General features: G+C 51.5%; 1 protein-coding gene across 11 annotated transcripts in view; it reads right to left on the bottom strand.

Annotated features, from left to right (window-relative positions):
• Positions 1–14,426, bottom strand: part of UBAP2 (ubiquitin associated protein 2) — a 1,758,279-nt gene that overhangs the window by 988,808 nt on the left and 755,045 nt on the right. The window lies entirely within an intron of this gene.

Below are 14,426 nucleotides of genomic sequence, written 5' to 3'. Positions count from 1 at the left end.
CTCCAGGTTGCCGCTTTACAAATGGACTTGAGGAACATTTGCAATGAATGCTATGGAAGCCCCAGTGCCTTGAGAAGAGTGTGCTCTAGGCTTGAAGGACAGATCTCTCTTGGCAAGAGGGTAGCAGATGTGTGGAAATGGACAATTCACCTTGAGATGGCTGATTTAGAGACAGGATCCCCTTCACTACCAGCCGCCACTGAAACAGAAAACTTTTTTCGTAGTGGTTTAGTTCTTTCCAGATGGTACAGGACTGCCCTGCGCACATCCAGTGTGTGTAGGCTTCTCTCCGCACCGTACGTGGGATTCTGGAAGAATGTGAGTAGTTCTATTGACTGGTTCACGTGGAACTTAGAAATACATTTTGGAGGAAACCGAGGGTGAGTGTGCAGAACCACCATATCTCTGAATTGTGACAAAGGGGTCAAGAATTGAAAGGGCCTGTATTCACTATCCTTATTGAAGTGATTGCCACTAGGAAGGCGGTCTTGTGAGTGAGTGTTTTGAGGCTTGCCTTGTGCATAGGTTAATAAGTCTGGTTAATAGCACATTTAGGTCCCATCCGGGATCCAGGTTAGAAATAGGGGAGATGAATCCTTTTAACCCTTCCATGAAAGGTTTAATTACTGGGATCTTCCACCACAACACTTTCTGCTGGGACGTGGTATAGGCTGAGTGCAGCTAAGTGAACCTTCAGGAAATTAAAAACTAAAACAGTCTAGTAGGTGAGTCCGGTATAATACAATACGAGGAGGAGGAGGCCAGTTATCTTCGAATTTCACAAGATGACAAAGCGTTTCCATTTATTTGAGTAGCAATGTCTGATTGTTAGGGAGAATTCTCAGAAATGTGCCAATCCCTCTACATTAGAGACCCCAAGCAACTTGGCTGGATTTTGAGGACTTGCATTTTTAACCTGGAGGGAGACCTTTTCCCACTCCCTCGTGTATTTTGTTGTGATTTTGAACTTGGTTTCTTTTGGTTTTGGAGTTTGAAACTCTATAGGCATCTTTTTACATTGTGGTACACAGGACCCTCACTGCAGTGGCGCAATATTTTAGATTTCCCAAGGTTTAAATAACTTCTCTTGGATGAACTACTGTTTCCCAGAGCAGTGGAGTGAAATTTACTTAACTTACATTGTACCTTTCTAGACCCAGCGCACACTATCTTACAGTAGGGTGTTGGAGGGATTCCTTACTATTCCCTTTGCCTAGTTTCTCATGTAACATTTTTATGTTGCCCTTTCCTCAATGAGTGGCTGGTGGCAGTGGTTTACTTTTAACAACTGTGGTGTGCATTTACTGTGGGCTGCATTCGCAGCTGCAGTAAAGCACCAAAGGGTGCCATTTTTGTCAAAATATCCTTGTCTTTTCCCATCATTTCTTTGTGGAAAGGTTCTTCATGAGATTTACTCAGCGCGCCAAACCAGGTTTGGTCCCCTTCTTTTTGCCTTTACCTGGCTCCAGGGTGTCTGGAGGATGCGAGGGAGGGGCCCGAAAACTCCCTGTGCTTAGTCTCCTAGGAGACGGGAATGCACTCTTAAGGGATTGCTCGTCTGGCTGTCCATTAAGGACAGCCACCCTGCTGTGTGATTGGCAGCTAGGCAGGAATTAATGGGAGAAACCAGCATAAAAGGTGAGGCTTTTTGGCTTGAAAGGCAGAGTCGACCACTGGACGAAGGAATCCGAAGAACTTGAACATGCCAGCTGCAACTCCGGGACCGTTGGTTTGCCCAGTGAAGCCCTGCTGCTGTGCTGAAACTCAATTTCGTTTCGACTAGAGAAGCCCTGCAAGGACTTCTCCCCTTGAATTGGTGGGACCAATCAACTCCAAAGTAAGCCACCTGGACACCCTCTCAGAGCTGGTTGAAATTCCAATGCAGTTGCTGCTGGAATGGAATAGACAGGGAGAGGAACACCAGACCGCTCCTCCAGGAAGATCCTCCGTGCTCCCAGGAAGCAGGGCTGACCGAGCCTGAGCCACCTCAACATAATGCTGGACCCCACATGCAAGGAAATCCCATCTTGACAGACAGGCACCACAGTGTTGCTATTTGTGGTAGACGCGAGGAGCTGAAACACTGAAGTGCCACTTGTTTGAAGATTGCTGTCTGCGGTCGGTGACCGTCCCATTGCAGTGAAGGAGTCGCCAGAAGTCCTCCCTCTTGTCCCCACGATCGAGGCCCAGGAACACCAGGATCTGCAGAGCTGCACAGGAACAGAAGCCATCTGCTGCAATTTTCTTCGACCTAAAGGTACTGTACAGTCTAAGAGAACGTACCGCTTGTTGTGTAACCCAACTTGTCCTCAGAGACTTGTCTTGGATGCATCTGTAAAGTTCTAAAACATTGTGCAAGACTTTTACTTACCTGCAAGAAGTGCTTCAGTTCACCTTGACTTTCGTTAAAACATTGGCTGGCCTGCCTCCCTGAATGACTCTTCTCTCCCCTGCTTATGTGTTGTGTCTTCCTTCCAGGAAGGGGTTAACTGACTTTGCATTGAGGGTTTATTTTGAAAGTACTTACCTGCTTGAACACTTGTCTTAGTCGGAAACCTCTTTTCTTTTGACACTCCTCATTAATATTCTAAATGCAACAGTGATACATTAATGTCCCCAGCACCCTAACTATTGAAGTCACCTGAGGTTGAGGTAGTGTCTGTGGGCCATCCCAAAAGGTTATTTACTGATTTAGAAAACTAAGAGTGTGAATTTTGAAGTTGAGCATGTGTGTGTAGAGGGCGCCGTTATTCTGCTGTTTGGCTGTTTCGCTGGACCTGGGCTGGCATTGGCACACAACAAAAATCAACATCCGCCAGCAAACCCAGGTGATGAATCCCCATATAGCAACTTAAAACTGAAGCACATTGAACACAAAAGGTCCCACCTACACTACCGGCCGTACGGGGACAGCGGGCGACATCCTTTGACCCGCACGGCTTGACAACAATGTTGGCACTGTTTACTGTATATAAACTGAGAGGGGGGACTAATATCAAACAGAACTAAAATAAAAGAATTGACCAAGGCCAAACCCTGAAACTGAAGGGCCTTGCATTTGGAACAAGTTACTTACCTGTAACTGTTGTTCTCCAGCATGGGTCTGGCATGGATTCACATGCTCATGAATATTCCCCGTCGTCAGGCTGGGAATCCTCGGTAAAGAAAAAACCAGTATCAGTTTCGTTTCTGATCTGTCTTTCGTAGTAATAACCAATCACTGGTCTCTGCGTCATACTGACCACAGCCAATGACTGCCCTCTACCTAAGCACCGCCTCTGGCAGCCATCTTCAGATTTGGAAGCACGTGAAGTGGCAGTATGACCAAGTGAAGAGCCGCAGAGGGGTAGGCGGGAGGGTTCGCATGTGAATCCATGCCAGACCCATGCTGGAGAACAACAGTTACAGGTAAGTAACTTGTTCCTTCTCCAGCATGGGGTCTGGCATGGATTCACATGCTCATGAATAAAGAATACATAGCAGTACACACATGCACAACCACGGGAGGTGGCAAAGGCTCAACATTAAGCATCACATCAACTCAACATTAAGCATCTTACCTCCTCACCAGGCTCACCTCAGGCGAACAGGTTGCGCAGCACTGCTTGGCCGACCCTGGACTCCTCCCTGGAATCCCGGTCGACGCAGTAGAATTTCGTGAAGGTGTGCGTCGACCTCCACGTAGCAGCCCTGCATATGTCCAGCAGGGGCACACCAGATAGGAACGCCGTGGTAGCTGCGATCGCTCTGGTGGAATGGGCTCTCGGACGGCCAGGCAGCGGTCGGTTTGCCAACCGGTGACAGTACATGATACAGCCGGAGAGCCATCTGGAGATGGAAGCCTTCGAGAGAGCCTTCCCCTGATTGACAGGTCCAAAGTTCACAAAGAGTTGTGACGTCTTCCGAAAACCTTTCGTGCGGTCCACGTAGAACTTCAGCGCTCTAGCTACATCCAGCGAGTGCAAAGTCCTCTCAGCCGGCGACGAAGGCGACGGGAAGAACACAGGTAACACCAAGGGTTCGTTGAGATGAAAGTCCGACGGTACCTTGGGCATGAAGGAGGGGTGCGTCCTGAGCACTACCCTCGTGTCGTGGAAAGTCAAGTACGGGGCCTTGCAGGAAAGGGCCTGGATCTCTCCCACTCGTCGTGCGGAGGTGATGGCCACGAGAAAAGCTGTTTTCCACGATAGAAACTTCAACGGGGCCGAGTGCAGAGGCTCGAACGGAGGTCCCATGAGTTTGGTCAGCACCACGTTGAGCTCCCACGCCGGGGCCGGAGCCTTCACCGGCGGGAACGATCTGAACAGTCCCTTCATGAACTCTTTCACCAGACGATGAGACCACAAGGACGTCCGGCCCGTGGTTCTGGTGTATCGGGAGATCGCAGCAAGATGAATCTTGATGGACGCGTGTGCCAGACCAGCTTTGGCCAGCGTCAGCAGGTACGGCAGCACTTGGGGAGCCGTAATCCGTAGAGGGTTAATCTTCTGTGCGTGGCACCAGACAGAAAACCTCTTCCATTTGTGTCCGTAGCATTTAAGAGTCGAGGACGCCCTGGCCTTTGCAAGAACCTCTCTGCAATCGGCCGGTATGTCGTATCCTCCAAACTCTAGCGCTGCAGGAGCCAAGCCTGCAAGTTCAGCGACTTCGGGTCGTGGTGGAGGATGGCGCCTCCTTCCCTGGAGAGTAGATCCGCGTCCGCCGGCAGCTTGATTGGCGGGGACGCCGACAAGTCCAGAAGGTCCGGGAACCATATCTGCCTCGGCCACGCAGGTGCGACGAGGATCATCCTGCACCGTGACCTCTTGAGCTGGTTGACGAGCCGGATTAGCAGAGGCAAGGGAGGGAACGCGTAGAGGAACAGGCCCTCCCAGGGGAACGAGAAAGCATCGCCCATGCTCCTCGTCTGGGGAAACCTGCTGGCGAACCTCCGGCACTTGGTGTTCGTCGCCGTCGCGAACAGGTCGATCTGGGGTGTGCCCCACCGTCGGAAGAGGCGATCCACCAGATCCTGCCGTAGTTCCCACTCGTGGCACGAGCGCAGCTCCCTGCTGAGTGAGTCGGCGATGGTGTTTTTTATCCCTGCCAGATGAAACGGCACCAGAAGAATCCCTTGGGCGACGGCCCAATGCCACAGGTCCTGCGCCTCCTTGGACAGCGCTGGGGACCTGGTTCCGCCCTGTTTCCTGATGTAAAACATGGTGGTGGTGTTGTCGGTGAAGATCCTCACCACCTTGCCCTTGAGGGACGGAAGGAAGGACCTGAGGGCCCAAAACACTGCACGGAGCTCCAGGACGTTGATATGCAGGGACTTCTCCGTCGGGAGCCAGAGTCCCCTTGCGTGCAGATTTTCGGTGTGCGCTCCCCACCCTTCTAGGGAGGCATCCGTGGTCACAGTCACCTGGTGGGCTGGGGTCTGGAAGTCCATGCCCGCCGTCAGATGCGCGCGGGTGCCCCACCACCGTATCGCTCGTCGGAAACTCTCGTCGAGCTTGATCCTTTCCTCGAAGCTGCCCGTCGTCTGGATCCAGCGCGCATCCAGGAACTCTTGCAACGGGCGCATCCGGAGCCTGCGCATGGGAATGAGGTAGATGCAGGAAGACATCATCCCGAGGAGGGACTTGATGGACCTCACCTTGGCCGCGTCGGCCACCAACATCCGTTGCACCTTGCCCAGGATGGTCCTGGTCCTCTCCTCCGACGGGGAGGCCAGAAGGGACACTGTGTCGAGCCTCGCTCCCAGAAACAGTGCGACTTGCGCGGGCACCAGGTGGGATTTGGCGTAGTTCACGGAGAATCCCAGGTCCGTGAGGAGTTGGACGGTCCTTGCCGTGTGGACCACGGCGAGCTCCCTCGTCTTGGCGCGGATGAGCCAGTCGTCCAGGTAGGGGTAGACGTGAATCCCCTCGCGGCGCAGCTGCGCCGCCACCGGTGCGAGGCACTTGGTGAAAACCCTGGGTGCCGACCGCAGTCCGAAGGGAAGGGCTTTGAACTGGTAATGACGCCCTTGGACCACGAATCTGAGGAATTTTCGGTGCCCCTTTAGGATGGGAATGTGGAAGTAGGCATCCTCCAAATCCAACGACGATAGGAAGTCTCCTTCCTCCAGCTGACCCAGGACGTGCTGGAGGGTGACCATCCGGAACTTCTGCGCCTTGATGAACTTGTTCAGGCGTCGCAGGTCCAGGATGGGGCGCCATCCTCCCGTCTTCTTCTTCACGAGGAAGTAACGCGAGTAGACTCCGGAGCCCCGAAGCCTCTTTGGGACGAGTTCGATGGCGCCCTTTCTCAGCATCGCCTTTACCTCCAGGAGAAGTTGAGGGACGTGAAGTTCTTTCCTGGCCACGGGGGGGACGCGCGGGCACCTTCTTTGAAACTCGAGCGCGTGGCCCCGGGCCAGGGCGTCCAGCACCCAACGGTCGGTGGAGATGGACTCCCACACGCTGACGAAGCCCGCCAGCCGGCCTCCCACCGGGGTGCTTCGGTGGGGGCCCGACCCCACGGCCGGTTCAATCCTGCTTGGACGCGGCCTTGCCGCCTTGGCCTCCTTGGCGACGACGGCGGGGTCCGCCAGACTTGCCTCGTCCTCTGTAGGCCTCTTGCGACGACGAGCGGGCCGCTTGACGGTAGGAAGCGAAACCGCCGCCGGAACCTTTGGAGGCGCCCTTGCCTCCGCCGCTCCGAAAGGGCGTCCGCCGTTGCTGCAGTACTCCAAGGGCCCGGGCCGTCTCAGTATCCGCCTTGATGGCCTGAAGGGAATCGTCCACTGTCTTCCCAAACAGGTTGTTCCCGTCGAAGGGCATGTCCAGGACCCTGGTCTGGACGTCCTGCCGAAAGTCCGTAGCCTTGAGCCATCCGCGACGTCGAAGGCAAACGCCGTTGCCCATCTGGCGGAACCCAGTGTCGGCGATGTCCGTCGCCACGGTGATGGCGTGGTCCGAGGCCACCTCACCTTCCTGCAGGATCTCAAGGGCCTCCGCCCTCTTGTCGTCCGGCAGAAAATCCAGCAGGGGAGCTATCTTGTACCAGAGTTCCCTGTCGTAGCGGGCCACGATAGCCAAGGCGTTGGCTGCTTTAATCGTCGTCGCCGCCGACGAGATGACTCTGCGTCCCATGGCATCCAATTTCTTTCCCTCGCCGTCCGGCGGGGAAGTCGACGTGGAGGCCGCACCCCCCCCCCGCTTTCTTCCTGGCTGCCGCGGAGACGACGGAGTCCGGGGTAGGCTGCGCCCGGAGGCATAGGGGGGCCGAGTCCGAGACCCGGTACTTTTTCTCGTACCGGTCTCTTTTCGCTGGCGTCGTGGAAGGGTTCTTGAGGAGGGAAAGGCCCTCATCCCAAATGTCGTCCAACAGAGGCACTGCGAGGACCGTCTTCCTCTTGGTCTCGCGCCGTTGGTAAAGGAAGCCTTCCTTTTTCTTCTCCTCAGGGCAGAGTTGGAAAAGCTCGGATGCCCTGGCGATCATTGAGTGGAACGATCCAATCTCGTCGGGCGGAGAAGCCCTGGTGGGAGGCGACGACGGAAAATCCTCGTCGTATGCCTCGTCGTCCGTACCCGTCGCTGCCGTGTCAGTCCCCGTATCATCCCCTCGGGTGGACGGGGAGGAGGGCTGGACGGGGCGCGACGGTTGAAAAGGAGGCGGTGGATGAATCCTTCTTTTCTTGGTAGGGGGAACACCAGAAGGTCCCGGTTCTGGATCCCCCGACGGGAGAGGTTCCTCCGTCGGTAACGGTAGTCTCGTCCTTATCTCGGAGCATAAGGACTGTATAGCCAACAAAATGGCCGCTGAGTTGTCTTGCGGCGCTGGCAGAGGGGAATCCGACGGGCGAGCAGGGGCCCCGTCGGTATCCTCGACGATGTCGTCGTCGTCACCTGCGTCGGGGCCCATTCCGACGGGCTGGTCTTGTTCCACGCCTAGGCCGTGGCTTAAGACCTCGATCAGTTCCTCTTCTGAGGTTGAGGCCGAATCTACGACGACGCCCTGCCCCCCCTTCTTCCCCACGGAGGGTTTCACGGGGGTCCTATCGATGGGCACGAAAGAAGACTCCCTCCGAGGAGGCAGGGAGATTCTGGGCCCCGAGGCCGCCACCACTGGTGCAGCCTCCACAGGCTGGGCCAGGGCCGCCGCGACCGTTTCGATAGAGGGCTTGGTCGAATGGATCAAGGCCTTCACCACCTTAGGTGCGCTCACCGCCTTATCCTTGAGGGAGGGGGCACTGCCACGCTCCTCCTCTGCCTTAGAGCTCGACCGGGGTCTCTCCAGGAGCTTCGCCGGGTGCTCGGCCTTCCTCTTACCCGACCCAGAGCGTTGGCTCGTGGTTGATGGTGCCGGGGAGGGTGCGCCCTGCCTGGCGCCCGTAGAGCCCGACCGTTCGGCGCTCCCGGTGCCAGCGGACTCGCGGTGCTTGGCCTTATGTTGGGCCCCCGTCGCCGGGGCGCCCTCAAAGGTCTTAGAAGACCGCTCAGATTTCTTCTTCTTCTCGCCAGACGGGCTCTTACCCTCCAGCCAGCTGGCGAGACGTTGATGGCGGTCCTTCATGGTCCGTTCCGACATGTTGCCGCAAAACGCACAGTCCTTCTCCACGTGCGTCTTGTCCCCATGAAGGCAATAAAGGCAGAAAGAGTGTTCGTCCTCCTTGAAGACGTTCTGCAGCTGGCATCCAGGGCAGGCCCTGAACAGCTTTCCGGGCGTCGAGCTTCCCTTCTCCTGGGCCATCTCCGAGACCGGGCCTGAGAAGCTTCTGGAGTCCTCCGAAGCGTAGCTCGACGAAATCTTCACCCTTGAGGGGCACAGATGAATCCGACACGGGTCCCCGTTGATCGGATGTAGGATCGGTGGAGCTTGAGGCTCTTTTGACCGAAAGAATCGAAGTTTTTGTGAAAAAGCGCGAAAAAATAGCACTAACGCTCGAGAGCAATAGCACGAGGATCCCAACACATGAACGTGCGGTAAAAATCTGAAGATGGCTGCCAGAGGCGGTGCTTAGGTAGAGGGCAGTCATTGGCTGTGGTCAGTATGACGCAGAGACCAGTGATTGGTTATTACTACGAAAGACAGATCAGAAACGAAACTGATACTGGTTTTTTCTTTACCGAGGATTCCCAGCCTGACGACGGGGAATATTCATGAGCATGTGAATCCATGCCAGACCCCATGCTGGAGAAATTTATTTTTTCAGTGCACCCGGATTTTTAACGCTCCCATCTTATCAAACTTAAGTAAGGCAATACTGCTCAAATTACGCCCCTATCTCCTTTACAAATCCATGCCATCGACCCGATGGCTGAGATACCCACCTCAGTGACATCACAGGCTGATAGAGCACCTTCAGGGGACAAGGAAGCAAACTTGACTGAAAAGAACACACTTTACCACAGTACATCTAATGATTCGACAGGCGAGATCACAGAGGACTCAAACATTGCGTATGTCAAAGGACACGTCAAAGGTCCAACTTAAACCTATCAGTCCCACAGTCACCTGAGATGCAAAAAAACAAAGACCTCCCTCTGACTCCAACAACTATCCCCAGCAATGTGCAAACACTGGAGCTAGCCGACTACGAGACAGGGGAACCCGTGGAGCCAGTGGGGCAACGACACCCTGGGAAGCTGGAGAACAAGACTGAAAAAAAAAAGCCCATCATCTAATGCACCAAATCTGGATGAGAATGACAGAAAAGGGCTTCCAATTGCCACATTGATTGGTATGCCACAAAAGGAAATCACAACCGCCAAAACCATCTACGGTGAAAACAGACATAATGACAAAAAAGTCGGAGAAGTCCCTACACATTTCAACAAACCCAATCCAAAAATGGCAGATGTGGTCACGAGCCCTACAAAACGACACAGCTAAAGGCAGTGTTCAATCTCATGAATACACACAAACTGGCAAAGAACAAATGCAACAACAACAACCTGTTAGCAGTGGGAGGACCAAACTGCGACCAATCACCTACATTGGAAGAGAAAAATATCTGGAAACCACAAAAACTTTCATTTGCTCAGGGCTGGGGCCCTCAAGTGCCTTTTTGGGCCAAAAAGTAATCCCAAGTAACAAGTTAACGATAACTCTGACAATGGAAAAATCAACTATAAAGGGAGATGTAGCAACACAAACAATTGACCCCGAGACGCCAGCAAGCGATCAGAGAAAGAACATGAAGACGCAAATAAACCAATCAACCCAAACACAGCAAAAGGCTGGAAGGGAAACTACGGACGTGGTGTCAACTTCACCTCCAAGAACCCCAGAGCAATCTTCAACAGACAATGAAGTGCGTACTTAAGTGGCCTCGGATCTTATATCACCACAAAAAGACAACATCCTTATGATTTCAACATTAACTGCAATTTTAGCACCCTTTATGAAGCTACACGAGGATGCCACGGATACTTTAAAAAATCATACATTACTGGCAATGGTCCACTCAAAGAAGATCTTTATAGAAGGCTTCATCATGGCCCTACAAACTAATATGAAAAATGTCGAGCTACGGATTTCTCAAATACTGCAGTCCATACTTGATCCCATAATTAAGGAAAAGAGAAACAGGTGTAAGTCACCCAGAAGAGAAAGCAGGGAGCTGTGATAAGCCTGCTGACGTACATCCAAGGACAGTGGTCGAGTGTTTTGTTGGTAATATGACAGCCCAACCGAACTAAGACAAGATGACTCCAACGGAATGTCTGTGTACTTCAACAGAAGGTCCCGACAACAGGCCACTAATTCCCATGACTAATGTACCACCAAAAGAACTCAAGACAGACACTAGGGACACCAACGATAATGCTTGCTATTAAAAGCAATGCCAACCTAACAGACAACCTGCAAGTACCGCCAAACGAAGAAGAACCACCCTCCAAACAACCCACATCTAAACAAAAAGACGAGAATCCGGAAAGAACTCAAAAGAGAACTGAGGAATACTTCAGAAAACAAAAAATCTTTAAACGTATCCATAACCAATGGGACTGAGGTCGGCCCGGAACCAAAAAGACAGATAATTCCACCAGAAAATGATAGCCAAATACCCAGACAACCTAATCCAGGTCCCGGACCAATTAGCGAACGGAAAACATATAATAGACTTGCGATCAAGAGTGGAACGTGAGACTAACGAATCTCCAGAATTACCGGAGCCTAAGTTGTACGAAATATTTCTAAACAAAAGCTGATCGAGAACAAACCAGTGGTTCCAAGAAAACTGAATATGAAGATCACACAACCAGAAAGAAGGCGCCGTAACATGACGCAGATTGGGGGGAGAGAGCGTGGGGGGAGGGGGCGGTTTGGTGAGGGGGAGAAGTTAAAAAAAAAAAAAACACAGACGCCTCAGAGTGATCAAAACTAACAAAGTAAATCCTTCATTAGACATCTAACAGTACCTAAAGTAGTTATGGTAACGAAAGAGACTAAATCAGCAGATAAAGAAAACGCTATCACAGCAAGAAATAACCAGTGATCAGGAAGGAATGGCAGAGGAACACCAATCAGACAAAGATCTGATGAATCTGTCCACTTATTGAAACTCCGAAGACGACAAATCGACACTAGAAGAGGAAAATGTCTCAGGCGAATTGGCCCATAATGAAAACCATCAAGAGGAGACCGATGAATCAGGCACTGAAGACGTCATACCTGCTCAATCAAGGAAAACCAAAGCACTCATCTCCAATCTCCAATCTAAAAAAGCAAAAAATGATTGAGCCCAAACAAAAGAGGGCGAAAACAAATAAATAACCACCCGAGTGAAGTCAAGTCAAGTGACAACCAAGCCTTAACCAGCTATATTGACGAAAAAACTGGTGCCATGGTACGGGAAGTCAGAAACAGAGGAACCACTTCACGGCCAAACTTAGGACAAACTTAGAAACGATTCCAACTAGACACATCTCAACGTCATCCAGTAGGGAGAGTAAGGCAAATTTAACACCACAACCCAAGCAAGACAGAGAAGACCGACCCTGCAAACAGCAAGGCATTTTCAGTTTTGCGGAAAGGCAACTACAAAGAAGGTAGAGGCCTTTCTTTAGAGAGAACTCTACACCTAAGCAACGGTTTGGTATTGAATCGTGCCAATGTGATGAGTTTATTGTATCACATTCCGGCTTTGGACTTAACTCAAACAATCTGGCCTTGATTGAATTCCCTGACAAGAAATATATGGACAGAGTCTATGTCCATATTTCTTCTGCCATTGTTTATCAATTACTTTTGGTGGAAGTAACAACCCTGCGAGCTATGGGCTTTGACCTATGCGAAAAAACGCAGTCGGCAACCATGGAATTGGAAAAATAGCCTGCAGATCACAAAAGCAAAAACAAATTTCAAGAGGCATATGATATTCACAAGTAATCTGTCTTTCAGCACAACCGCAAGGGGAGAGTAGATGAAGATCAAGCAATGGGAATGGTTGGCCAATTAAGTGGCTGAAAGAATGCAAGAGAAGAAGAAGTTACTTTCTTACCTGGTAACGTTCTCTCAATGGGATGGTCCGACGACGTATTCCATATCTATGACATGTGATCACCACAGCTGTGCTGCTTCAGAAACTTTTTTCGGCGTCTGCGTCCTGCGTCGATGAGCCGTCGAGGACCTCCTCCGACGTCATCCGATGTGGCAAGTAGGACGCACGACGCCCGTAGCCTCAGTTGTAGATTTTTCCCCCAGAACGTGTGACATTAGTCAACTGCCAGTCAGACACAAAGCCTTGCGGAATGTAAGCTGCAATCGCAAAAAAAATTCTGCAGCGGGAGCGATATGGAATACGTCGTCGGACCATCCCATCGAAAGAACGTTACCAGGTAAGAAAGTAACTTGTTCTTCGAGGGGATTGGGTCCTCCGACATATTCCATATCTATGACAGACTCCCAAAGCAGTACCAAAGCAAGGAGGAGGGAAAGAATTTAGAATCAAAATTTACAATAGCCAATCAAATAGCAGAGCAAAGGACCGCCTTGCCAAAGGCCAGATCCTGTCCTCGGATGGAATCGAGGGAATAGTGACGTACAAATGTATGTACTGAAGCTCAGGTGGCTGCATCACAGATGTTGCGAATAGGAACACCCCTCTGCAGGGCAGTAGATGCAGACATACCCCTGGTAGAATGGGCCCGCAAGCCAGCCGGTGGGTCCTTACCCGCCAAGCGGTAACACTCCGAGATGGCCAAAATAATCCAGCGAGACAACACCTTGCGAGCCCAAGCGTCCACTTTATAAACTCTATCCTGGGGAATAGATGGATAGGCTGGCTGACTGTGGAAGTTGCCGCCTGGAGAACAAGCCTCGCTGGCGTAGGTTGCTTACAAAGATAATCAGGGTCACAGCTTTATGGTCTATACTTTTGGGGAAAATTCTTATTGACTGCCGACCCAGATTCAGGAGCCACCCAGTTTGCTACCACTGTTCTTTGAAGAGCCATATGAAAATAACTTAGTCTTTTTGGGGGCCCAGGTCCAGGATGTCGGTCATATCATCTTGTTCATAGGTTGGTGAAGATCTACCCCAACCCATATAATCAGCAAGCCTGTTAATCAGGTTCCCGTACCCAGAGTCTGCATTTTCTGCAGGACCAGGTTTTGCAAAATCTAACTCTGGTGACGTATCAAGGCCACAGGCAGAGTGAAGTGTGTCACAAAGATCTCTCATTTTTGACTCAGGGTCAATCAATTCCTCGGGTACATTGCTAGTACCAAATTTTACTCCCATTGGAGAAATATCTTCCTCGGAGGCACTTTCCTCCTCAATAATAGATGAGGTAGACAAAGTCTAATTTCGTTAAAAAGGTGCGTACATTTTTTCTTTCTCTTGAATTTGCGTTGAGGGAATCAAAGGAATCTTCGAAGGCGTCTTCCGTAACAGTCATGTCTCCTTTGGATTCGGCATCGAAGCAATCGGCGCCGACAGTGTCGAACTGGTCGAATGCTTTGACGGTTTATGCTTCTTAGCCGATGTCGGAGAATCACTCTACTCTCGAGCTACCTTCGACGTTTCAACGTCGGGTCGAGAATGTCAAGTTTACGCCTTACTACTGGTCTTACCCGAAGTATTCTCTGACCTTCCTTCATCGTCCAAAGGAGCGACCGGGGTCTGGCTCTTCCGAGGTTTCTTTGAGAGGGTCGGTCCGCATTCTCAAAGACCTTCATCATGTGCACTCTAAATTCTTTCCATTTGCTAGTGGAATCCAACCTAGTCGGACATCGTACAACCTCGGTAGAGGTATCCGACGAAGAGGGAGATCCTTGTCTCCTCTTCGCCTTCTTAGAAGACCAAGAACGACACGATCTACTCCTAGAACGAGACCTCTTCGAGTGCTTATGCCAATCTGAATCTATCAACTCACCGGACTTCCTATGCTACTTTCAATAGGCCTTCGGAGTTCCTGCCCCACCGCCAATTTACCTTTTCCTTCAAAAAGAGCT

Source organism: Ambystoma mexicanum, chromosome 6p, assembly GCF_040938575.1.
Source record: "Ambystoma mexicanum isolate Mex_15411 chromosome 6p, UKY_AmexF1_1, whole genome shotgun sequence".
In the NCBI taxonomy this organism is placed as follows: Eukaryota; Metazoa; Chordata; class Amphibia; order Caudata; family Ambystomatidae; genus Ambystoma; species Ambystoma mexicanum.
The sequence above is the reverse complement of the archived record's forward strand: the minus strand, read 5'-3'. Positions and strand labels throughout refer to the sequence as shown.